A 25528-nucleotide genomic window follows, 5' to 3' on the forward strand; every position below is an offset into this window, starting at 1 on the left:
GACTACATAGCTAGTCGAAGGTTCATTTCAAAAACTCTAGTCTGCGTTTAACTTCGTGGAGGAGTTGAGGCTCTTGGCTAAGGGAATAGGGTGCCATTTGAGAAGCAGCCATGACCTCCATAATACAGTACAACATGCAACTCTGAGCCAAATTCCATCTGCTCATTTGCTGGATGAACTGTGGTGTGTCGTAAGTTGATTGGCTGACTGGGGTTCTACTCGCAGCTGTCAGAAGCAACTGTTTAGCAACCACACAGTATAGAGACAGTAAATCTCCTTGCAATGACAGTGGTCAATGCTGGCTGGAAGAGCTCTCTTTCTGCAATGCTTGGCTGCCCATCCTGCACATTGCAGACCTGGGTTCGAATAATATTTGATCTAATTTTAAATACTTAACACCCGGAGCGCAAGAATTCCATAACTGCTAGAATTGCCATGATGGTCATTCTGACCATTTTAATATTTAAATTGTGTAAATTTCAATGGTATATTCCAATTGCTAAATTAATGCATTTATTATGTTAAAATAAGTCATAAGAAACCTCACGACACCAAACGATGTTGAAACTAATTTCACACACATAATAGATGTGGCCTTAAGATACAATTGATAATATTGTCAATTTTAAAAATTGAGAATGAAAAGAATGATGGCCAGTGCAGCATCCATTGACACGAAGGGAACGGGGCTCAACAAACAGTCCATGTAGGCAAGACGTTTTGATTGAGGAGATTCTACAGTTTCTAATGAACCTAGTTTTGTCAAACAACTCTCAAAATTGCGCGGATGGGCACTGTTTCAAAATATAACTAGAATAAACACGGCTCACACGTTCCTCATGAGTACTGTTTCAAAATATAACTAGAATAAACCCGGCTCACACGTTCCTCATGAGTACTGTTTCAAAATATAACTAGAATAAACACGGCTCACACGTTCCTCATGAGTACTGGCGACAATCAGCAATAGTCATTTGGGAAAAATATCCTTTCTATTTTATTCTGTTATGTCCCAAAGTATCCTTACTGTAAAATACACACTGAGTGTACAAAACATTAAGAACACCTGCTCTTTCCATATCTGAATCCAGGTGTGATCCCTTATTGATGTCACTTGTTAAATCCACTTCAATCAGCGTAGATGAAGGGGAGGAGACCGGTTAAAGAAGGATTTTTAGGATTTGAGACAATTGAGATGTGGATGGTGTATTTGTGCCATACAGAGGGTGAATGGGCAAGACACAATATGTAAGTGCCTTTAAACGGGGTATGGTAGTAGGTGCCAGGTGCACCGTTTTGTGTCAAGAACTGCAACGTTGCTGAGTTTTTCACGCTCAACAGTTTCCTGTGTGTTTTAAGAAGGGTCCACCATCCAATGGACATCCAGCCAACTTGACACATCTGTGGGACACATTGGGCCAGCATCCCTGTGGACTGCTTCCGACACCTTGCAGACTCCATGCCCTGACGAATTGAGGCTGTTCTTAGGGGGGATGGTGCTAAACATAGCATCTCCAGGACTCCATACATACAAACCACTGATGCGCGTCTTTGGAACATCTACCTTTTAAAAAAAGTCTAAAATCAATTTAATATACACCATCACAATACATCCATTATTTATTTTATTCAGGTCTAAAGAAACATTATGATATGAAGAAAATGTATTTCAGAAGAACAGAATATGAGTTGGTCTACTGTATGTTATCTGGCTATGTGCCATAGACTGTAGACTTGTTCAGTTAGCAGACAAGATATGTTTATAGTCCCGTGGCATTATTTTATATTATATGATTTCATAGTAAGAAGAATATTATTGAACTTAGCTGAATAAAATAGAAAGGATATTTATCCCATTCCGGAGCGAGTGTGCATATGAAGTGGCTATGTTGAGTGTAAAAGTGATCATTTGAAACAGGTCCTATATGCTAGATTTAAAGTTATTTGGCAACTTTAGTTGTGAATGATACAAACCTTAGAATGTCTTAGAAATCAAAAGATATACGGGCTGCATGAAGCGACTAGAGACCATTAATGACTTGAGAAAGTCGCTAAAAAAGCTTTACGCTCTGTTCATTGCCTCAGGCTGCACACGCTGTTCTCGCTTCAAATGATCATATTTTCACCCATCAGACTTCTCAATTTAATCTAGTCTAATATGTAAAAATGGATTTAATTTAGAATGGCCTATTATTATATGTGGAGGAACAGAGGAAAAAATACATGTCATCCTTATGCATTGGAATGGAATAGTGAATGGAGGCCGCTTTCCTTCACTCATGCTGGGTAGGCTACTCCAGTTAGTTCCCTCCACCCCTCAACCACTGTTTGAGGAGTTTGTAGCCTCTTGCTGTGCGACAGATGTTACTCCGCCCAAAGTCTGTATGCCATGGACTCTCTAACCCTGTTCCTGCAGCTACCCAGTGCTTAATTTGGGAAGTGAAATCTGTTCGGGAACATCGGTAGTAACGTATTTTCACAACAAAACATAGGGAATTTTTATATGTATATAATTACTATTACTAGGCTATTCATAATCAAATAAAAATTCACTGTAATTGTAGACTAACTCTGTATACTGCCCTGTACCATCATTCACTGAACCAACATCAATGCCTCGGCCTTTATGTTCTCTCCCAGTCTCATGAATAGAAAGTTTGGAGTCCGCTTTCCCGCCTGTTTGTTTCTCAATCATGCCGGTTAGGCTACTCAAAGTTAGTTCACTCCACCCTTCAACCACTGTTTGAGGTGTGGTTCAGGTAACCAGCCTATTCAGTATGCATAATAATACAGTCCACAGTCAAAGGCCATTTCTAGAATTTCTTACATTTTTGAGTGTAGTTTAGACCAATCATGACTTCCCAAATTAAGCACTGGGTAGCTGCAGGAACAGGATTAGAGAGTCCATGGCATACAGAGTTTGGGCGGAGTAACATCTGTCGCACAGCAAGAGGCTAGAAACTCCTCAAACAGTGGTTGAGGGGTGGAGGGAACTAATTGGAGTAGCCTACCCTGCATTTTGACTGTCATGGCGCTTTGAGGTAGAAATACTCAAAGTTTTTGTCTTTTCTGATATTTACACTACATGACCAAAAGTATGTAGACACCTGCATCTCATTCCAAAATCATGTTCATTAATATTGAGTTTGTCCCCCCTTTACTGCTATAACAGCCCCCACTCTTCTGGGAAGGCTTTCCACTAGATGTTGGAGCATTGCTGTGGTGACTTGCTTCTATTCAGCCATGAGCATTAGTGAGGTCAGGGATTGATGTTGAGCGATTAGGCCTGGCTCGCAGTCAATGTTCCAATTCATCCCAAAGGTGTTAGATGAAGTTGAGGTCAGGGCGCTGTGCATGCCAGTCAAGTACTTCCACACCGATCTCGACAAAAGTGTTGCCACAAAGTTGGAAGCACAGATTTGTCTAGAATGTCATTGTATGCTGTAGCATTAAGATTTCCCTTCACTGGAGCTAAGGGGTCTAGCCCGCACCACGAAAAACAGCCCCAGACCATTATTCCTCCTCCATCAAACTTTACAGTTGGCTCTATGCATTGGGGCAGGTAGCGTTCTCCTGGCAATCACCAAACTCCGATCTGTCCGTCGGACTGCCAGATGGTGAAGCGTGATTCATCACTCCATTGAAAGTTCAGAGTCCAATGGCGGAGAGCCTGTCAGCAACGGGTGTGGCTGAAATATCCGAATCCACTAATTTGAAGTGGTGTCCACATAGCTTTGTGTATATATAGTGTATTTCAAAGTACTGCTAGAGTATAAAATACACATTTAGGAAAAGTCAGGGACAGGTGGATTAAAGGTTTTTATTCAAATTAAATGATTGAAATTACAAAAATGTAAAACAGTCCGTAATCGCTCAAAGCAAATGCTCAAAGTAGTTGAAATATCTCAAATAGGGATTGAACCCAGGTCTGCATGTTGCACATACTGTACTCTGAGATGAACACATTAGAATGTCCTGGGAGGGATATATTTCAAGAGGAGTTTGGAGTGAGAATTAAATGTCAACCCCTCCCGCTGTCCGAATCCTCCCACTCACAACTAATCATGACCCGTGGCAGCCGCAGAGTTGGCTTCCTTTTCCCCATTATAGGAAGTGAGAAGTTTATGGCCAAAATCTCAACCACAACTTGTTGTAACACTGAGAGTGTGATATGTTTTGGCGGCAGGTAGCCCAGTGGAACATTGTGCCAGTAACCGAAAGGTCTCTGGTTCAAATCCCCAAGCTGACTAGGTGAATAATCTATCGATGTGCCCTTGAACAAGGCACTTAACTCTAATTGCTCTTGTAAGTCTCTGGATAAGAGAGTCTGCTAAATGACTAACATGTATGTACTGCATGGGCGGTCTCAGACATACAGCATGTCCATGGAGATGTTTTGAGTCAGAGTGAGTAAGTGATTGTGTGTGTGTTCAGCTCTAGCTGGTTGTTTGACATTCACTGATTGCTTTCATGATAATCAACAGTGATACTACTTCCACCCCCACACACCCCTGTCCTGTACACTGGGCCAACTTCCTGGTGAAGAGAGAGATGGGGCCGTTCTGTTGTCTCTATATCTCTCCCTCTCGCCCTCCCTCTTTTATAAATGCTCAGTGCTGTTTCCATGATCACTGCACCGTAGTGGCAGCAAACAACACATTGTGGATACTGATAGTGTGAGTGGCGGTGAGAGTGGAAAAAGAGAGGAAGAGAACGCAATAGAGAGAGGGCGATATATGGATAAAGAGAGTAGCAAAAGAAAGCACTTCATCGTGAGAGAGCTACTTGTAATTGGCCCCTGCTCAACCCCCCCCCCCAGTCAGAAGCCCTTATCCCAAAGTACCTAGCCACTCCTTCACCACAATGACTACAGAGGACGTCACAGCCAGGCCAACACTAACGATACAGACACTTGTGATACTTCATATGAATGGGCTGCTAGTCTAGTACTGATGAACTTGGTTTGCATCCCAAATGGTAGCCTATTCTTGCATAGGGAATAGTGTGCCATTTGGGACTTACATTGGTGTCAGGCTGGGGCATCATGCATGCCAACTCAAGATTTATAAGATTTATACACTGGAAATATAAGTTTCTAGAAGATATTGTTTCCTTTATGGGTAATTCCCTCAAAGATCGGGAGTTTGGCCATCAGTGTGCCCTAAAATAAAACCTAAGGGTACATGAAGCCTCTGGTATAAGGATATCATAATCTAGGCTAAATCATTTGGGATTGATAGTCCTTATTTACATATTTCACATTTCATATTTCTCAGCAGATAACAAATGAAAGAAAACAGTCAAGCGGAGATAGTTTTGGAACAGATTAATTTGTTTTGGAACAAACTAATTGACCTCAGCTGGGCCTTTTGGAGCAGTTGGCAAAGTGTCAGCATGCAGAGTTCTATGAAAGACTACGAGGCCTGTACCCTGGCAGAAAGCTTGTCAGGCCTGTTACGCCATTGTGTCTTGCTTTCCGTTTTCCCATCTACTAATACACAAATACCTTCACTATTGATGGTTATTGAGCATATATAGTGCACTACTTTTGACCAGAGCCCCATGCCCTATAGAGTATGGCTATACAGTACAAATAGATTAGCATAATATCGTTCGAACTGCAGCAGCCCCCCCCCCAAAACGTTTTATTCTTGAGTTGGAGATTGTTGAGCAGAGGCTGGCTGTAGGCTATACACTGAGAATACAAAACATAAAGAACACCTACTCTTTCCATGACATTGACTGATCAGGTGAATCCAGGTAAAAGCTTATTGATGTCACTTGTTAAATCCACATCAATCAGTGTCGATGAAGGGGAGACAGGTTAAAGAAGGATTGTCAAAGTGCCTTTGAACGGGGTATGGTAGTAGGTGCCAGGTGCATGGGTTTGTGTCAAGAACTGCAGCGCTGACGGGTTTTTCATTCAACAGTTTCCCGTGTATATCAAGAATGGTCCACCACCCAAAGGACATCCTGCCAACTTGCCACAGCTGTGGGAAGCATTGGAGTCAACATGGGCCAGCATCCCTGTGGAATGCTTTTGACACCTTGGAGAGACCATGCCCTGACAAATTGAGGATGTTCTGAGGGAAAAAGGGGATGCAACTCAATATTATGAAGGTGTTCCTAATGTTTGGTGTACTCGGTGTATGTTTTGGTTCTACAAAGCTGTGTCCATCGATAACATTCAATGATCAATTAATTGCTTTCATTCTTGCACCCTGCGATCAATGATCAGTTATAAACATGTATTTTACTTCTCTATGCTGCCTGCAGCATGATCTATTTTCCTGCGCACACGTTTAAAAAAATGTTTTATGGTCGGAGCACATCTGCACAACACTATTTGGCAAGACAGCACAAAGAGATCTAGATCCAGGCTGAGCAAACCGCTGTATACCTAACTGATTGCTGTAGTCTCTGTTTGTGAATGTGTCCTCAGAGAGAGGTTGTTAGACAGGCAGAAAGATTAGGCCACATCAAGGTGATTTGATTTGAAGGACCACTCAAATGATGCGCCCTGATCTAAAGGAATAGACGGAGGAGAAGAAAACAACATGTTTTTGTTGAAGCCGAGGGCCTGAATTACTGGAAGGAACATTTGACGTCCTCCTATCTGTTATCTATTATCCTAATGTGAACTGTCTGGATTTCATCAGCATCCCAAGTTGCACCCTATTCCCTATACAGTGCACTACGTTTGACCAAATCTGGACCCCCCCCCCTTCAAGCAGAGGACTGGGAAAAATATATGGGCCTACAATATACAGTACCAGTCAAAAGTCTGGACATACCTACTCATTCAAAGGTTTTTCTTTATTTTTACTATTTTCTACATTGTAGAATAATTGTGAAGACATCACAACTATGAAATAACACATGGAATCATGTAGTAACCAAAAAAAGTGTTAAACAAATCAAAATATATTTTATATTTGAGATTCTTCAAAGTAGCCACCCTTTGCCTTGATGACAGCTTTGCACACTCTTGGCATTCTCTCGAAGAGCTTCATGATGAATGACATATGCTGAGCACTTGTTGGCTGCTTTTCTTTCACTCTGCGGTCCAACTCATCCCAAACCATCTCAATTGGGTTGAAGTTGGTTGATTGTGGAGGCCAGGTCATCTGATGCAACACCATCACTCTCCGTCTTGGTCAAATAGCCCTAACACAGCCTGGAGGTGTGTTGGGTCATTGTCCTGTTGAAAAACAAATGATAGTCCCACTAAGCGCAAACCAGATGGGATGGCATATCGCTGCAGAATGCTGTGGTAGCCAAGCTGGTTAAGTGTGCCTTGAATTCTGAATAAATCATCGACAGGTGTCACTAGCAAAGCACCCCTAAACCATCACACCACCTCCTCCATGCTTCACGGTGGGAACTACACATGCGGAGATGATCTACTCTGTGTCTCACAAAGACACACCGGTCAAATTTGGACTCATCAGACCAAAAGGACAGATTTCCACCGGTCTAATGTCCATTGCTCGTGTTTCTTGACCCAAGCAAGTCTCTTCTTCTTATTGGTGTTCTTTAGTAGTGGTTTCTTTGTAGCAATTTGACCATGATGGCCTGATTCATGCAGTCTCCTCTGAACAGTTGATGTTGAGATGTGTCTGTTACTTGGGCTGCCGTTTCTGAGACTGGTAACTAATTAATTTATCCTCTGCAGCAGAGCTAACGCTGGGTCTTCCTTTCCTGTGGCGGTCCTCATGAGCCAGTTTCATCATAGCGCTTGAGTGTTTTTGCGACTGCACTTGAAGAAACTTTCAAAGTTCTTGACATTTTCCATATTGACTGACCTTCATGTCTCAAAGTAATGATGGACTGTATTTTCTCTTTGCTTATTTGAGCTGTTCTTATGGCTTGGGGGTAGAAGCTGTTTAGGGCCCTCTTGGACCTAGACTTGGAGCACCGGTACCGTTTGCCGTGCAGTAGCAGAGAGAACAGTCTATGACTAGGGTGGCTGGAGTCTTTGACAATAGTTAGGGCCTTCCTCTGACACCGCCTTGTATAGAGGTCCTGGGTGGCAGGAAGCTTGGCCCCAGTGACGTACTTGGCGGTACGCACTACCCTCTGTAGTGCCTTGCGGTCAGAGGCCGAGCAGTTGCCATACCAGGCAGTGATGCAACCCGTTAGGATGCTCTCGATGGTGCAGTTGTAGAACCTTTTGAGGATCTGAGGACCCATGACAAATCTTTTCAGTCTCCTGAGGGGAAATGGGTTTTGTCATGCCCTCTTCACGACTATCTAGGTGTGTTTGGACTATGTTAGTTAGTTTGTTGGTGATGTGGACACCAAGGAACTTGAAGCTCTCAACCTGCTCCACTACAGGTCCGTCGATGAGAATAGTGGCGTGCTTTGTCCTTTTTCTTGTAGTCCACTGTCAGGACCCGGTTACGAACCCGGGTCTCCGGAGAGAGAAACAGTCACTTAACCAACTGAGCCACGAATAGTCGGCAGAACCCAGAAGATGAGGCAGACACAGAAGTACTTGAGACGGTGTATTTAATAAAGTAAAAAGGGAAGTCCTTCAGGAAAACATATAACTCCACAACCTCAAAAGGAATTCCACGAGAACAAAGGTAATCCTCCAAGACAAAAAGGTAAATCCACAAGGTGGTAGGTATAGCATAAAAAGCCTCCAAATATACTCAAAAATAAATAAACAAGAACAAAAACAGAATTCCACAAGAGTGTCCACCGGGATCAACAAGAGTTCACAGAATACTAGGGCTGGGTGCTAACATACAAACACAGAGCAAAGAACTGAGGAAAACTAAGGGTTTAAATACAATCAGGGGAAATGAGGCACAGGTGCAAATAATAATGGGGATCAAGGGAAAACAAAAGGTCAAAAAGCACAATGGGGCATCTAGTGACCAAAAACCGGAACAACCCTGGCCAAATCCTGACAGTCCACAATCATCTCCTTTGTCTTGATCACTCATGAAGGAGATGTTGACCGCTGAGGGGCCCCCGTGTTGAGGATCAGGGTGACGGATGTGTTGTTACCTACCCTTACCACCTGGGGGTGGCCCATCAACAAGTCCAGGATCCAGTTGCAGAGGCAGGTGTTTAGTCCCAGGGTCCTTAGCCTAGTGATGAGCTTTGAAGGCACTATGGTGTTGAATGCTGAGCTGTAGTCAATGAATAGCATTCTCACAAAGGTGTTCCTTTTGACCAGGTGGGAAAGGGCAGTGTTGAGTGCAATAGAGATTGCATCATCTGTGGATCTGTTTGGGCGGTATGCAAATTTGAGTGGGTCGAGAGTTTCTGGGATAATGGTGTTGATGTGAGACATGACCAGCCTTTCAAAGCACTTCATGGTTACAGATGTGAAAGCTACGGGTCGGTTGTCATTTAGGCAGATTACCTTAGTGTTCTTGGGCACAGGGACTATGGTGGTCTGCTTGAAAAATGTTGGTATTACAGACTCCGACAGGGAGAGGTTGAATATGTCAGTGAAGACACTTGCCAGTTGGTCAGCGCATGCCCGGATTACACGCCCTGGTAATTCGTCTGGCCCTGCGGCCTTGTGAATGTTGACCTGTTTAAAGGTCTTACTCACATCGGCTGCGGAGAGCGTGATAACACGGTCGTCTGGAACAGCTGATGCTCTCATGCATGTTTCAGAGTTACTTGCCTCGAAACGAGCATAGAAGTTATTTCGCTCGTCTGGTAGGCTCGTGTCACTGGGCAGCTCTCGGCTGTGCTTCCCTTTTTAGTCTGTAATAGTTTGCAAGCCCTGCCACATCTGATGAGCGTTCGAGCTGTTGTAGTACGATTCGATCTTTGTCCTGTATTGATGCTTTGCCTTTTTGATGGTTCGTCGGCGGGCATAGAGGGATTTCTTATAAGCTTCCGTATTAGGGTCTCGCTCCTTGAAAGCGGCAGCTCTAGCCTTTAGCTCAGTGCGGATGTTGCCTGTAATCCATGAATTCTGGTTGGGGTATGTATGTATAGTCACTGTGGGGAAGACGTCATCGATGCACTTATTGATGAAGCCAGTGACATATGTTGTGTACTCCTCAATGCTATCAGAAGAATCCCGGAACATATTCCAGTCTGTGCGAGCAAAACAGTCCTGTAGTTTAGCATCTGCTTCATCTGACCACTTTTTTATTGACCCGAGTCACTGGTGCTTCCTGCTTTAAGTTTTGCTTGTAAGCAGGAATCGGGAGGATATAATTATGGTCAGATTTGCCAAATGGAGAGCAAGCTTTGTACGTGTCTCTGTTTGTGGAGTGCAGGTGGTCGAGTTTTTTTTTTCTCCGCCTGGTTTCATATTTAACATGCTGATAGAAATGATGTAAAACTGATTTAAGTTTCCCTGCATTAAGGTCCCCGGCCATTAGGAGCACTGCCTCTGGATGAGTGTTTTCCTGTTTGCTTATGATGGTATACAGCTCATTTAGTGTGGTCTTAGTGCCAGCATCGGTCTGTGGTGGTATGTAGACAGCTACGAAAAATACAGATGAAAACTCTCTAGGTAGATAGTGTGATCTACAGCTTATCATAAAATACTCTGCCCCTGGTGGGCAAAACCTTGAGACTTTCTTAGATATCGTGCACCAGCTGTTGTTTACAAATATACATAGACTGCTACCTCTTGTCTTACCAGAGGCTGCTGTTCTATTCTGCCAATAGAATGTATAACCCGCCAGCTGTATGTTATTAATGGGGGATGAGGGCCTGTTTGGAGTAAATCCCTCTCGTCCGACTCATTAAAGAAAAATTATCTGTCCAGTTCAAGGTGAGTAATCGCTGTTCTGATGTCCAGAAGCTCTTTCGGTCATAAGAAACGGTAGCAGCAACATTATGTACAAAATAAGTTACAAACAATGCGAAAAAACAAACAAAATAGCACTGTTGGTTAAGAGCCAATAAATTGGCAGCCATCCTCTCCGGTGCCATTCTATAGAATGTATAAATTCCATATGTGATATTTCATAGTTTTGATGTCTTCACAATTATTCTACAATGTAGAAATTTGTTTAAAAGAAATGAAGATAAACCCTTGAATGAGTAGGTGTGTCCAAACGTTTGACTTGTACAGTATGCATGTGATAGTCTGCAATGTCCTCCAGTGTCCTGTCAAAATTCCGTAGTGGCTGACTGGTTTGGCATCCATGCACAGTGATTCCAGAGGAACAAAGCTGGTGCTGAGGCAGTCTGATTGGCTGAACTGAGGTTTTTTCTAAAGGGAACCCGTGTGAATATTTAAAGAGGTCTGCGGTTTTCACAAAAATGCTTTGTCATATTTTGATGGCTGCTCTTGTCATGCCGTTTTGGTTTACTGTTTTTCTCCCTGCACAGTTTTCCCTCAGAATGGGAGTTCCCATTCTGTTGTAGTCTGTTTTTTCAGTTTCTAGTTAGGGTCAGTTCTGTGTCCTCTGGCTCTGGCCTCCTCTGTTGACTGTCTCATGGGTGTTTTATGATGTAAGGGCGGTAAAAAATGGAGAGATTAAAAGTGATTTAGTTTCAGGCAGAGAATGAGCGAGAAAGAATGAGGGATGGAAAATGAGAGAGGGAGGAGAAGGGAAGAGAGCTGGGTTGTAGCCATGTTGAAAGAAAAGTCCATGCAGGCCCATTCTTATACCTCTTCCAGCAAAGACGTCCATATTTCAACTGACACGTATTCCATCCAACCTCACAGAGCTTTGTTCCCCTACCTCACTCTCTCTCTCGCTCTCTCTGATCTCTCTTTCTCCCCCTGTCCTTCTCTCTTTCTCCCCCCTCTCCTTCTCTCTCTCCCTCCATTTTTCTCTCTCTCTCTCTCTAGGTGTCTGTTTTTGATGATCAGAAGGGGACCTCTCTTTTCACAGAAAGAGTGTCTGGCCATGACACTCTCTTTAGTCTGGCGCTCTCTGTCTCATTGTGCTGAGTAGCTGTGTCTGTCTGTGTGTCTGTGTGTCTGTGTGTCTGTGTGTCTGTGTGTCTGTTTGTCTGACTGTGCCACAGCTTCAAACACACCTTCCTCTACTGGGCTGTCCCCGACTAAAAACAAAACTTGGGCCTCCCGGGTGGCGCAGTGGTTAAGGGCGCTGAATTGCAGCGCAAGCTGTGCCATCAGAGACTCTGGGTTCGCGCCCAGGCTCTGTCGTAACCGGCCGCGACCGGGAGGTCCGTGGGGCGACGCACAATTGGCCTAGCGTCGTCCGGGTTAGGGAGGGCTTGGTCGGTAGGGATGTCCTTGTCTCATCGCGCACCAGCGACTCCTGTGGCGGGACGGGCGCAGTGCGCGCTAACCAAGGTTGCCAGGTACACAGTGTTTCATCCGGCACAGCCGCGGGTTGGATGTGTGCTGTGTTAAGAAGCAGTTCGGCTGGTTGGGTTGTGTATCGGAGGACGCATGACTTTCAACCTTCGTCTCTCCTGAGCCCGTACGGGAGTTGTAGCGATGAGACAAGATAGTAGCAACTACAACAATTGGATACCACGAAATTGGGGAGAAAAAGGGTAAAAAAAAAAACTTGGTTGACAAAGTCAATTGTTCTTAGACCAATCGATCGGTTGAAATTTTAAACATGTATTTTTCCATATATAGACACATCCTATGTGTTTTAATCAAATCAAATATATTCACTGAGCTTGTCTGACGTTTTAAGCTCACTGTTTGATTAAATAATTAAGAGGGAGCACGACCGCAATTGATTTGATTGTGCAGGGGTCAGACTTGCTGCGCTTTGTTAAAAACATGACAACTGGAGTCTGTGTGACTGGCACCCATTGTCTGTCTCACCTCACTGCAGCAGCGACCGCCACAGAACATCAACAGTGTTTATCACGCTGTTCGCGTTGCTGAAGCAATAACATAATTACAGCCATTTCTGACTGAAAAGCTATGTTACCGGAATTCCTCATTTGTTTAGGAAAAGCATTCTCTATACCCTCAACACTTGCTCTCTTTACGAGACACATGCATGCATCACATCCACGTGATCAATAGGGTCTGACCTATAGCATATCATAATCACATCAATAAATTGGTTATAACAAACTCTGAACACCGTAACACGTGACATCCATTTGAATGTGACAAAAAAGTTTGAAACGGGAGAATGTTTACTGGTTGCGCTGGGGGTAAAGGGGAAGTCAGATGTGTGGAATACATTTGACTAGTTGTGTAAAATACTGGAGATAAATAATGTATGGAGTAAGCTCTGCTTGCATATTATGTGTGCCAAACAGCTGCAGTTAGATTACAAAATACATTTTCTGACCGTTTGGAACAATGTAAACACAAAATATATTAAGTTTACAAGAGGGTCCGTTGTAACTTTTTTTTGCTAAGCCTTTTTTTACAGCAAAGACTAAAAACAGTCGCATTCATTTGTGAAAGCAATTTCCAAAATGGAATGGTTATTGTATGGTTTACGCTAATTATTCAAGGGTCGCTTTGTTATTTAATAAAAATGCTTGATTGCATTTCAAATCATGAATGACTAGCATGCTGTGTGATGACATGACCAAATTAATGATTGATACAGTAGCTTATATAAGTATTGAAATTACAGGCCTCTGTATGTTATGGTATTAAGATTAAAAAGGATGTGCTCTTAGCCATACAGCTCAATGGTGGTTATACAAGGCTGCTATACTAAGTCTACTAATGAAATTAATTATTATTTAATGATATTCATAATAATTATGCTAATAATACTAATAAGGAGATTAAGAAATGGGAGGGTTATTATTATTGTTAAAGATATTATTTTTCGGACAATTTGGAAGTTTAAACAACACTAAATAAACGATAAATAATACCAGAGAGGCTGTTCTAATGAAAAAGTGTGAAGCCTTTTTACAGCATAGCAAAGATTTAAAAACAGCTGAATTTGTGAAATTGTTTTCCGGCATGTTGTAGTTGCTTGAGGCTAGGTGCGGAATCAGTAGGCTATTAAACAAACACTCAAACAGGCAACAGAAGCAGGATCTTATTTCTCTACAAGTCAAAAGTTTGGACACACCTACTTATTCCAGGGTTTTTCTTTATTTTGATGACCTGGCCTCCACAATCACCCGACCTCAACCCAATTGAGGTGGTTTGGGATGAGCTGGACTGCAGAGTGAAGGAAAAGCAGCTAACAAGTGCTCAGCATATGTGGGAACTACTTCAAGACTGTTGGAAAATAATTTCTCATGAAGCTGGTTGAGAGAATGTTAAGAGTATGTAAAGCTGTCATCCATGCAAAGGGTGGCTACTTTGAAGAATATAAAATATATTTTTATATGTTTAACATTTGGTTACTACATGATTCCATATGTGTTATTTCATAATGTTGATGTCTTCACTATTATTCTACAATGTAGAATATAGTAAAAATAAAGAAAAACCCTTGAATGAGAAGGTGTGTCCAAACTTCTGACTGGTACTGTATATGGATGATTTATAAAGCCAGGCACGTTTAACAGTTAAGCTATTGATTTATAGACCTAATTCAGTTGGTTTACTCCCTCCTCACTTTTCTTTCTTAAGGCAAAGGCCGTTTTCTCATCTTATAATTCCACTGCTGCCTCCGCTGCATTGTTCTCAACACCCATATGCTGGTTAACTTTCCTATTATACATATGTCTAGGAAAAGCGGCCAATTTAACAGCGCATTTATGTGTTTCAGAACTGCAGACAGCGACCACAAGAAAGCGAGAAAGAGCATTTGTTATAATATAATTTGTATTAGTGTTGCACCATTGTTCTTATGTAATATAACCATATACAATTTCAGTGTCTTAGAGTGATGGACGTTGCCATCCCAACGGCCTCAACAATAGATTAGTCCACTCAGACAGGTGCGAATCAGACTGGTGTATAGACTACACATAATGGAGAAAAAAAAAACATTTACTTTGATATTGCTCGACTAAAGAAATCTCGGTCGACCAACAGTCTATCGACCAAACAATCGACCAGTTGAATAAATGGGGTCAGCCCTACTACAGTCTAACCCCTCTTATTCAACTGACAAAGGTCAAGCAGAAAGTTAAAACACCACTATAGTACATTAATAGCTGACTGGTGTGGCTCGCTGGCTCTTTGCAAAAAGGTGTTTTAAAGTACATAAAGTTAGAGCCTGTGTAGGCTAAGTGGTGAACATACAGATTTGAACATACTGAACTGGAATTTATATAGAAACTAAGGGTCTTTCTCTCAAATCCATACCACTTAAACTGGAATGTTTACTTTGGTTTCGTCCCAAATGGCACCCTATTCCTTACATAGTGCACTACTTTTGATCAGAGTCCTATGGTCCCTGTTCAAAGGTAGTGCACTGTAGGCAATAGGTTGCCATTTTTTTCAACATCCTAGAAATAAATAATTGAGTTTGGAGTATTTGACTATAATCCAAGTTGTGCAAGTTTTAAAAGAACTCTGTCCCCCTGGCTTAGCGCCATCCCCTGGCTTAGCGCCATCCCCCTGGCTTAGCGCCACCCCCCTGGCTTAGCGCCATACTGTTATCTACTTAATAAGAGAGAGAGAGACTACATGTACAGTATTAGATAAGCCTTGTAGTTGCATTGTAACTAATATTATTTTTCTCTATCTTTTCATGTGAATGGACCCCTCCTTTCCTCTACTCTCCCTCTACTAACAGGTAAGTCCTTTCCTATAGAGTGAGCCATATGAGTGTGTGGTTATGACCGGGTTTAGTCTCTCAGCTGAAGTGTGTGTTTACATGCGTGTGTACATGCATACATTTATGCGCTGTGTGTGTCCAGGCCTTACATGTATTGATGTGTATACTGGGCTCATCTGTGAAAGAGACCTCCCACTGGTCACACTGGTTGAATCAACGTTGTTACCGCATAATTTCAATGAAATGATATTGAACCAACGTGGAATAGATTCTGAATTGACATCTGTGCCCAGTGTGCGTGGTCTCAGCATGACTTCCTGTGGAAATAAAGCCCCCCCCCCCAAAAAAAAGCATGCTCCTTGTACAATGCAGCCTGGACTGATGCTACCTCTGCAGTGAGGACTCAGTCAACTGAACAGCCGGGGAGGCAGTGGGCTGCTCTTCTGCACACCTGGGTTCAAATACTACTTGTTTTCTTTAATACACTGCTCAAAAAAATAAAGGGAACACTAAAATAACACATCCTAGATCTGAATGAATGAAATATTCTTATTAAATACTTTTTTCTTTACATAGTTGAATGTGTTGACAACAAAATCACACAAAAATTATCAATGGAAATCAAATTTATCAGCCCATGGAGGTCTGGATTTGGAGTCACACTCAAAATTTAAGTGGAAAACCACACTACAGGCTTATCCAACTTTGATGTAATGTCCTTAAAACAAGTCAAAATGAGGCTCAGTAGTGTGTGTGACCTCCACATGCCTGTATGACCTCCCTACAATGCCTGGGCATGCTCCTGATGAGGTGGCGGATGGTCTCCTGAGGGATCTCCTCCCAGACATGGACTAAAGCATCCGCCAACTGCTGGACAGTCTGGTGCATCGTGGCGTTGGTGGATGGAGCGAGACATGATGTCCCAGATGTGCTCAATTGGATTCAGGTCTGGGGAACGGGCGGGCCAGTCCGTAGCACCAATGCCTTCCTCTTGCAGGAACTGCTGACACACTCTAGCCACATGAGCATTGTCTTGCATTAGGAGGAACCCAGGGCCAACCGCACCAGCATATGGTTTCACAAGGGGTCTGAGGATCTCATCTCGGTACCTAATGGAAGTCAGGCTACCTCTGGCGAGCACATGGAGGGCTGTGTGGCCCTCCAAAAGAAATGCCACCCCACACCATGACTGACCCACCGCCAAACCAGTCATGCTGGAGGATGTTGCAGGCAGCAGAATGTTCTCCATGGCATCTCCAGACTCTGTCAAGTCTGTCACATGTGCTCAGTGTGAACCTGCTTTCATCTGTGAAGAGCACAGGGCGCCAGTGGCGAATTTGCCAATCTTGGTGTTCTCTGGCAAATGCCAAACGTCCTGCACAGTGTTGGGCTGTAAGCACAACCCCCACCTGTGAACTTCGGGCTCTCATACCACCCTCATAGAGTCTGTTTCTGACCGTTTGAGCAGACACATGCACATTTGTGGCCTGCTGGAGGTCATTTTGCAGGGCTCTGGCAGTGCTGCTCCTGCTCCTCCTTGCACAAAGGCGGAGGTAGCGGTCCTGCTGCTGGGTTGTTGCCCTCCTACGGCATCCTCCACGTCTCCTGATGTACTGGCCTGTCTCCTGGTAGCGCCTCCATGCTCTGGACACTACGCTGACAGACACAGCAAACCTTCTTGCCACAGCTCGCATTGATGTGTCATCCTGGATGAGCTGCACTACCTGAGCTTGTGTGGGTTGTAGACTCCGTCTCATGCTACCACTAGAGTGAAAGCACCGCCAGCATTCAAAAGTGACCAAAACATCAGCCAGGAAGCATAGGAACTGAGAAGTGGTCTGTGGTCACCACCTGCAGAACCACTCATTTATTGGGGGTGTCTTGCTAATTGCATATAATTTCCACCTGTTGTCTTCCATTTGCACAACAGCATGTGAAATGTATTGTCAATCAGTGTTGCTTCCTAAGTGGATAGTTTGATTTCACAGAGGTGTGATTGACTTGGAGTTACATTGTGTTTAAGTGTTCCATTTATTTTTTTGAGCAGTGTATTTAGAGTGTTACATTGAGCTTGCCTTGAGTACCAGATAGGCGGAGACCTGGGTGTGCACTTTTGGGATCTATTCTGTTGTTTCTGTTGTGCCATGCAAGCTCAATCATGCATGATTAAGTATCTGAAAGAAAACAAATCCTCGTTCAACCCAGGTCTGGCCTGCTAAACTGTGTTTATGCGCTTTATGGAGCATGGACCGGAGAGGGACACACACACACACACACACACACACACACACACACACAGGGCTGGACATACGGACTTCATTTTTACTTTTTCGACAACATCTTTTAGGTGCACTCACTCATACACAAATCACCCCCTTACTCAGCCAGGTCAAGGAGAGTGTGGAGGGTTAGGGAGGGTTGCACCAAAGAAACCTATATCATAGCTAGTGTGTGTGTGTGTGTGTGTGTGTGTGGTACCCATCAAAAAGCTGGTCTCTGGTTTTATTTTGCATCATTTTTCACCTCGGAGAAAAAAGGTATTTTTTACCTTTTGAATTTTAATGATGAGGGAGCACTGCGCCTTTTGGAGTTGAATGATGAGGGAGCACTGCGCCTTTTCCATGATGATCACATTGTTTGGTTGCACCTCGACTCACGGTGGTTGAGCGCTCTTACCATTCTTACCATTTCTATTATTCTAATAATATGTGGATGAGCTTAAAGGTAGTGGGCGACTACATATTGTGCACATGGGATTATGCATTTGCTCCAGAATGTCCTGCTTTCTTACAATTATTCCAGTTGACTGGGGGAAACTTGGGAGTGATTTGAGAAACAGAAGTGTGATTCCTGTGAATCAGTGACAGGATAGCACATAGCTTTAGGTGGCAGACACTCAAACTTTAGGGACTGGGGGACAGGTACACACACACACAGAGAGAGAGAGTGCCGCGGAGGCTACAGAGCACTTACATAAGAAGTCTGGGACTGTTGTATGCCATCTTCATATTCCCCAGTTCTCTTTCCTCTCTTCTGTCTTCTCCCCCTCCTCCTCTCCCTTCTGCTCTTCCCCTCTCCTCTTATTCTCTCCTTCCTCTACTGTCTTCTCCTCTGCCAGGGACCAGCTAGCTCCTTTCACAGTTTATTCAACCGAGGGGTTTAGGTTTTATCTCCCATCACACCTCACACATCTTAGTCCCCCCCTACAACCCCGCTCCAACCTCACACCAGTAATATTGTAATCACATACCACTTTGCACTTGTTGACTGTGTTCGTTGGGGAGAGGATTAGTTCTCAGCTAAACTCTTTAGGAAAATAAATACGTATCAATAAGTCTCTACTGTTCGGGCCTCATGGCCCCCGGCTGTCCCTGGAAGTGTTTGCCTTGCTTTGCCTTGCCGGACCAGTCTTGGTGTTTCTTTACAGACTCTCTGTTGATACAGGGTTTTAGATGGATTTCCTCAGGTTTTCTTTGGGCCATGGTGTTCTGTACTGTCGTCCTGCCAAATGAATGGGAGATTACATAGGGAAAAAGTAATCATAGATCTGACAATGTGGAACGCAGAGTGACCTTGCTTACACAATCAGTTGTGAGATGGATGCACTGTCTGCTATCTTCCCACGAAGGAACTCTTAGGAAGGTGCATAAACAATAGCTAGTCTACATCCCGGATCACTGAAACGTATGCATGTCTAACGGGTTACTCTAGATAGGAACAAAAAGGGCTTTCGTTTTAGTGACTGCATCCATCCAATTAGGTTCATTTAGGCCACAGCAGAGACGGATGTAAAGTGCACCCATTAGTCCTAGCCACAGACAGACAGACAGACAGACAGACGTTCAGTTTTAATCTGGCCCAGTTGAGCAGTCAGTCGAGTTCCCAGTCAGTCAGTCGGTCGAGTTCCCGGTCGGTCGGTCGAGTTCCCGGTCGGTCGGTCGAGTTCCCGGTCGGTCGGTCCAGTTCCCGGTCGGTCGGTCCAGTTCCCGGTCGGTCGGTCCAGTTCCCGGTCGGTCGGTCCAGTTCCCGGTCGGTCGGTCCAGTTCCCGGTCGGTCAGTCGGTCGAGTTCCCGGTCGGTCGAGTTCCCGGTCGGTCGAGTTCCCGGTCGGTCGGTCGAGTTCCCGGTCGGTCGGTCGAGTTCCCGGTCGGTCGGTCGAGTTCCCTGTCGGTCGGTCGAGTTCCCGGTCGGTCGGTCGAGTTCCCGGTCGGTCGGTCGAGTTCCCGGTCGGTCGGTCGAGTTCCATGTCGGTCGGTCGAGTTCCATGTCGGTCGGTCGAGTTCCATGTCGGTCGGTCGAGTTCCATGTCGGTCGGTCGAGTTCCCGGTCGGTCGGTCGAGTTCCCGGTCGGTCGAGTTCCCGGTCGGTCGGTCGAGTTCCCGGTCGGTCGAGTTTCCGGTCGGTCGGTCGAGTTTCCGGTCGGTCGGTCGAGTTCCCGGTCGGTCGGTCCAGTTCCCGGTCGGTCGGTCCAGTTCCCGGTCGGTCGGTCCAGTTCCCGGTCGGTCGGTCCAGTTCCCGGTCGGTCGGTCCAGTTCCCGGTCGGTCGGTCGAGTTCCCGGTCGGTCGGTCGAGTTCCCGGTCGGTCGGTCGAGTTCCCGGTCGGTCGGTCGAGTTCCCGGTCGGTCGGTCGAGTTCCCGGTCGGTCGGTCGAGTTCCCGGTCGGTCGGTCGAGTTCCCGGTCGGTCGGTCGAAGTTCCCGGTCGGTCGGTCCAGTTCCCGGTCGGTCGGTCCAGTTCCCCATGGTCGGTCGAGTTCCCGGTCGGTCGGTCGAAGTTCCCGGTCGGTCGAGTTCCCGGTCGGTCGAGTTCCCGGTCGGTCGGTCGAGTTCCCGGTCGGTCGGTCGAGTTCCCGGTCGGTCGGTCGGTCCAGTTGTCGGTCGGTCGGTCCAGTTCCCGGTCGGTCGGTCCAGTTCCCGGTCGGTCGAGTTCCCGGTCAGTCGAGTTCTCGGTCGGTCGGTCGGTCGAGTTCCCGGTCGGTCGAGTTCCCGGTCGGTCGAGTTCCCGGTCGGTCAGTCGGTCGAGTTCCCGGTCGGTCGAGTTCCCGGTCGGTCGAGTTCCCGGTCGGTCAGTCGGTCGAGTTCCCGGTCGGTCAAGTTCCCGGTCGGTCAGTCGGTCGAGTTCCCGGTCGGTCGGTCAAGTTCCCGGTTGGTCGAGTTCCCGGTCGGTCGAGTTCCCGGTCGGTCAAGTTCCCGGTCGGTCGAGTTCCCGGTCGGTCAGTCGGTCGGTCAAGTTCCCGGTCGGTCAGTCGGTCGGTCGAGTTCCCGGTCGGTCGAGTTCCCGGTCAGTCGGTCGGTCGGAAGGTCCCGGTCGGTCGGTCGAGTTCCCGTTCGGTCGGTCAAGTTCCCGGTCGGTCGGTCGAATTCCCGGTCAGTCAGTCAGTCGAGTTCCCGGTCAGTCAGTCGAGTTCCCGGTCAGTCAGTCAGTCAGTCGAGTTCCCGGTCAGTCAGTCGAGTTCCCAGTCAGTCAGTCAGTCAGTCGAGTTCCCAGTCAGTCAGTCAGTCAGTCAAGTTCCCAGTCAGTCAGTCAAGTTCCCAGTCAGTCAATCAGTCAGTCAGTCGAGTTCCCAGTCACACACAGTCAGTCCAGGACACAGTACTGTTATGCCACAGACTGTTTTGCCCACAGAGGTCCTGTCAAACCCACTCTCTCTGCTATGCTCCCTGCGGTGTGTGTGTGTGCTGTGGTCATATTCAGAGGTATTTATTTGTGTGTGTCTTGAGAGCTGTTAGTTTCTCCATCATTGACAACAGGAAACCAAATAAACATCAGGACATCTTGTCAAGGAAAACCACTGGTACTTCTAGTCTAGAGGCTGAGTTAGCATGGCTACTGCTTCTTATGCTACACTAGTAGCAGTGATTTTTATTTTTTTACCTTTATTTAACTAGGCAAGTCAGTTAAGAACCAATTCTTATGTTCAATTATGGCCTAGGAACAGTGGGTTAGCTGCCTTGTTCAGGGGCAGAATGACAGATTGACAAGGTAACAATCTTGCAACCTTTCGGTTACTAGTCCAACGCTCTAACCACTAGACTACCTGCCGATTTGCTTCAGCTAATCATAAAAATTTCTACTGATAATAGCCCAATCAAATACAGTTGAAGACAGTTGAATGGCTATCCAGAGAGCATTCAAAAGGTGGCTTAAGTGAGTCTTTGTCATTGTTAACACTTACTGACTGGGTTTCCTATTCATTCCCACATACTGTACGTTGAGTTGTTTAAACGTTAGCTTTCTTACATGGCACATATTGCACTTTTACTTTCTTCTCCAACACTTTGTTTTTGCATTATTTAAACCAAATTTAACAGGTTTCATTTTTTATTTGAGGAGAAATAGATTTTATTGATGTATTATATTAAGTTAAAATACAAGTGTTCATTCAGTATTGTTGTAATTGTCATTATTACAAATAATTAAAAAATTAAAAATTAAAATAAATAAATAGTCAGATTAATCTGTATCAGCTTTTTTCCCGTAGTCGGTCGATCTCTAATAGGGAATAAGGTGCCATTCGGCACACAGACTGAGTCTCTGAGCAGCAGGTTGTGAAGTAGGTGGGAGCTCTAGTGACTCCCCAATCCGCATGAGGGAGCGTAATCATCGACTGACACTAATTAGCATAACGCAACGGACATAAATATTCCTAGAAAATATTCCTATTCATGAAAATCACAAGTGAAATATATTGAGACACAGCTTAGCCTTTTGTTAATCACCCTGTCATCTCAGATTTTCAAAATATGCTTTACAGCCAAAGCTAGACAAGCATTTGTGTAAGTTTATCGATAGCCTAGCATAGCATTTTGTCCAGCTAGCAGCAGGTAACTTGGTCATTGAAATCAGAAAAGCAATCAAATTAAATTGTTTACCTTTGATGAGCTTCGGATGTTTTCACTCATGAGACTCCCAGTTAGATAGCCAATGTTCCTTTTTTCCAAAAATAATATTTTTGTAGGCGAAATAGCTCCGTTTGTTCTTCACGTTTGGCTGAGAAATCGCCCGGAAATTGCAGTTACGAAAACGCCAAAAAATATTCCAAATTAGCTCCATAATATCGACAGAAACATGGCAAACGTTGTTTATAATCAATCCTCAAGGTGTTTTTCAAATATCTATTCAATAATATATCCACTGGGACAATTGGTTTTTCAGTAGGACCGATTAGAATAATGGCTACCTCTATATTTTATGCGAGAATCACTCTGGGAGACATCAGGTGACCAGTTGCGCAATGTAGCCGCTTACGGGTATTATTCAACATAAATGGGTAAAACTACGTCACAATGCTGTAGACACCTTGGGGAATACGGATAAAAAGTAATCTGGTTGATAGCCCATTCACTGCTCAATAGGGACGCATTGGAACGCAGCGCTTTCAAAACATGAGGCACTTCCGGATTGGATTTTTCTCAGGCTTTCACCTGCAATATCAGTTCTGTTATACACAGACAATATTTTTTACAGTTTTGGAAACTTTAGAGTGTTTTCTATTCTAAGCTGTCAATTATATGCATATTCTAGCATCTTGTCCTGACAAAATATCCCGTTTACTACGGGAACGTTATTTTTCCAAAAATGAAAATACTGCCCCCTAGTCACAAAAGGTTAAGTTCCTTGCTTAGAACATGAGAACATATGACAGCTGGTGGTTCCTTTTAACATGAGTCTTCAATATTCCCAAGTAAGAAGTTTTAGGTTGTTGTTTATTATAGGAATTATATGACTATTTCTCTCTATACCATTTGTATTTCATATACCTTTGACTATTGGATGTTCTTATAGGCACTTTAGTGTAACAGTATAGCTTCTGTCCCTCTCCTGGCCCCTACCTTGGCTCAAACCAGGAATACATCGACAACAGCCATCCTCGAAGCATCGTTACCCATCGCTCCACAAAAGCCGCGGCCCTTGCAGAGCAAGGGGAACAACTACTTCAAGGTCTCGGAGCGAGTGACGTCACTGATTGAAACACTATTAGCTCGCACCCCGCTAACTAGCTAGCGATTTCACGTCGGTTACACCAGCCTAATCTCAGGAGTTGATAGGCTTGAAGTCATAAACATCTCAATGCTTGAAGCACAGCGAAGAGCTCTTGGCAAACGCACAAAAGTGCTGTTTAAATGAATGCTTACAAGCCTGCTGCTGCCTACCACCGCTCAGTCAGCTCTATCAAATATCAAATCATAGACTTAATTATAACATAATAACACACAGAAATACGAGCCTTAGTTTCCGGATTTGACCATATTAATTGCCTATCATTTCGAAAACAAAACGTTTATTCTTTCAGTGAAATATGGAACCGTTCCGTATTTTATCTAACGGGTGGCATCCATAAGTCTAAATATTGCTGTTACATTACACAACCTTCAATGTTAAGTCATAATTACGTACAATTCTGGCAAATTAGTATGCAACGAGCCAGGCTGCCCAAAATGTTGCATATACCCTGACTCTGCATGCAATGAACGCAAGAGAAGTGACACAATTTCTCTAGTTTAATATTGCCTGCTAACCTGGACTTCTTTTAACTAAATATGCAGGTTTAAAAAAATATACATCATTGTATTGATTTTAAGAAAGGCATTGATGTTTATGGTTAAGTACATTCGTGCATCGATTGTGCTTTTTCCCCAAATGCGCTTTTGTTAAATCATCCACCGTTTGGCGAAGGTGGCTGTTTTTTTTAGGAAGAAATGGTCTTCACACAGTTCGCAATGAGCCAGGCGGCCCAAACTACTGCATATACACTGACTCTGTTGCACAGAACGCAAGAGAAGTAACACAATTTCCCTAGGTAAAATAAATTGATGTTCGCAGGCAATATTAACTAAATATGCAGGTTTACAAATATATATACTTGTGTATTGATTTTAAGATAGGCGTTGGTGTTTATGATTAGGTACACATTGGTGCTATATCAGTGCTTTTTTCTCGAATGCGCTTGTTAAATCACCTGTTTGGCGAAGTAGGCTATGATTCAATGATAAATTAACAGGCATCTGCCATGATCGGTGTCCACAAATGCAGATTACCGATTGTTATGAAAACTTGAAATCGGCCCTAATTAATCGGCCATTCCGATTAATCGGTCAACCTCTATTCCCTATGTAGTGAAATACTTTTGACCAGGGCCTATAGGGCTCTGTTTAAACAGTGCACTATTGGGTACCATTTAGGACGCAGCCCCAGACTCCACGGCCCTCACTAACAGGCTAACAGCCTGGGATCTGGCGATATACACACAGTCATTGTGAAATGTCTATGGCAAATTTCCTCGCTACGGTCTGAGCTGTGAACTGGCGATCTCAAGGAGTGAACTAGCAGTGTAAGCCCAGGAGAAAATCATCCAGTGCCCTGACCAGTCCAACTGAATGGCCTGTGGGCCAATCAACAGCCTAAGAAACTACCAGGTCAAGCCAGTCAAGAGCCTGAACGGCTTTTTGATATTTTTACTGATTGGCCTTGAAAGAAGCTGATGCTTTCAAACATTATCACAGATGTTGTGGTTACTTAATAGAAAAACGAGCTTAGAGAAGACACATTTCCAACGTTAAACCCGGGAGGGTCAAAACCCAGTCCATTTCTTACCCACACAGAAACAAAACAGGTTATTAGTCTGTAGGCCTTAATGTTATTCTCTCCTGTTACGTCCCCATGCCACACATCTTTCTGCTTTAACTCATCTGACTTACTACTCAGGAAAGCCAGCATTTGATTTAGAGTTGGAAAGAAGTCATACAACCAAGAAATTCTCCCACATAGATTGAAATACAGATCTGGATAGAGACATTACCCACTAGATACAGACACCAATTCAACGTCTATTCCACATTGGTTCAACGTAATTTCATTGAAATGAACTGCAATGTTGGTTAAGGGCTTGTAAGTAAGCATTTCACAGTAGTCTACACTTGTTGTATTTGGCGCATGAGACAAAGTTTGA

General features: G+C 44.2%; 1 protein-coding gene across 5 annotated transcripts in view; it reads left to right on the forward strand.

The window, feature by feature from the left end:
- Positions 1-25528, forward strand: part of LOC135549790 (thyroid hormone receptor beta-like) — a 125099-nt gene that overhangs the window by 19223 nt on the left and 80348 nt on the right. The window contains exon 1 of one of the 5 annotated variants that reach the window (XM_064980093.1): positions 6101-6120. The exons of the other annotated variants lie outside the window; for them this stretch is intronic. The gene's annotated coding sequence lies outside the window, so the exon portion shown is untranslated. Of the gene's footprint in view, positions 1-6100; positions 6121-25528 lie in introns of those variants that run through there. 5 annotated transcript variants of the gene reach the window in all.

Source organism: Oncorhynchus masou, chromosome 12 (assembly GCF_036934945.1).
Source record: "Oncorhynchus masou masou isolate Uvic2021 chromosome 12, UVic_Omas_1.1, whole genome shotgun sequence".
NCBI classification, from domain to species: domain Eukaryota; kingdom Metazoa; phylum Chordata; class Actinopteri; order Salmoniformes; family Salmonidae; genus Oncorhynchus; species Oncorhynchus masou.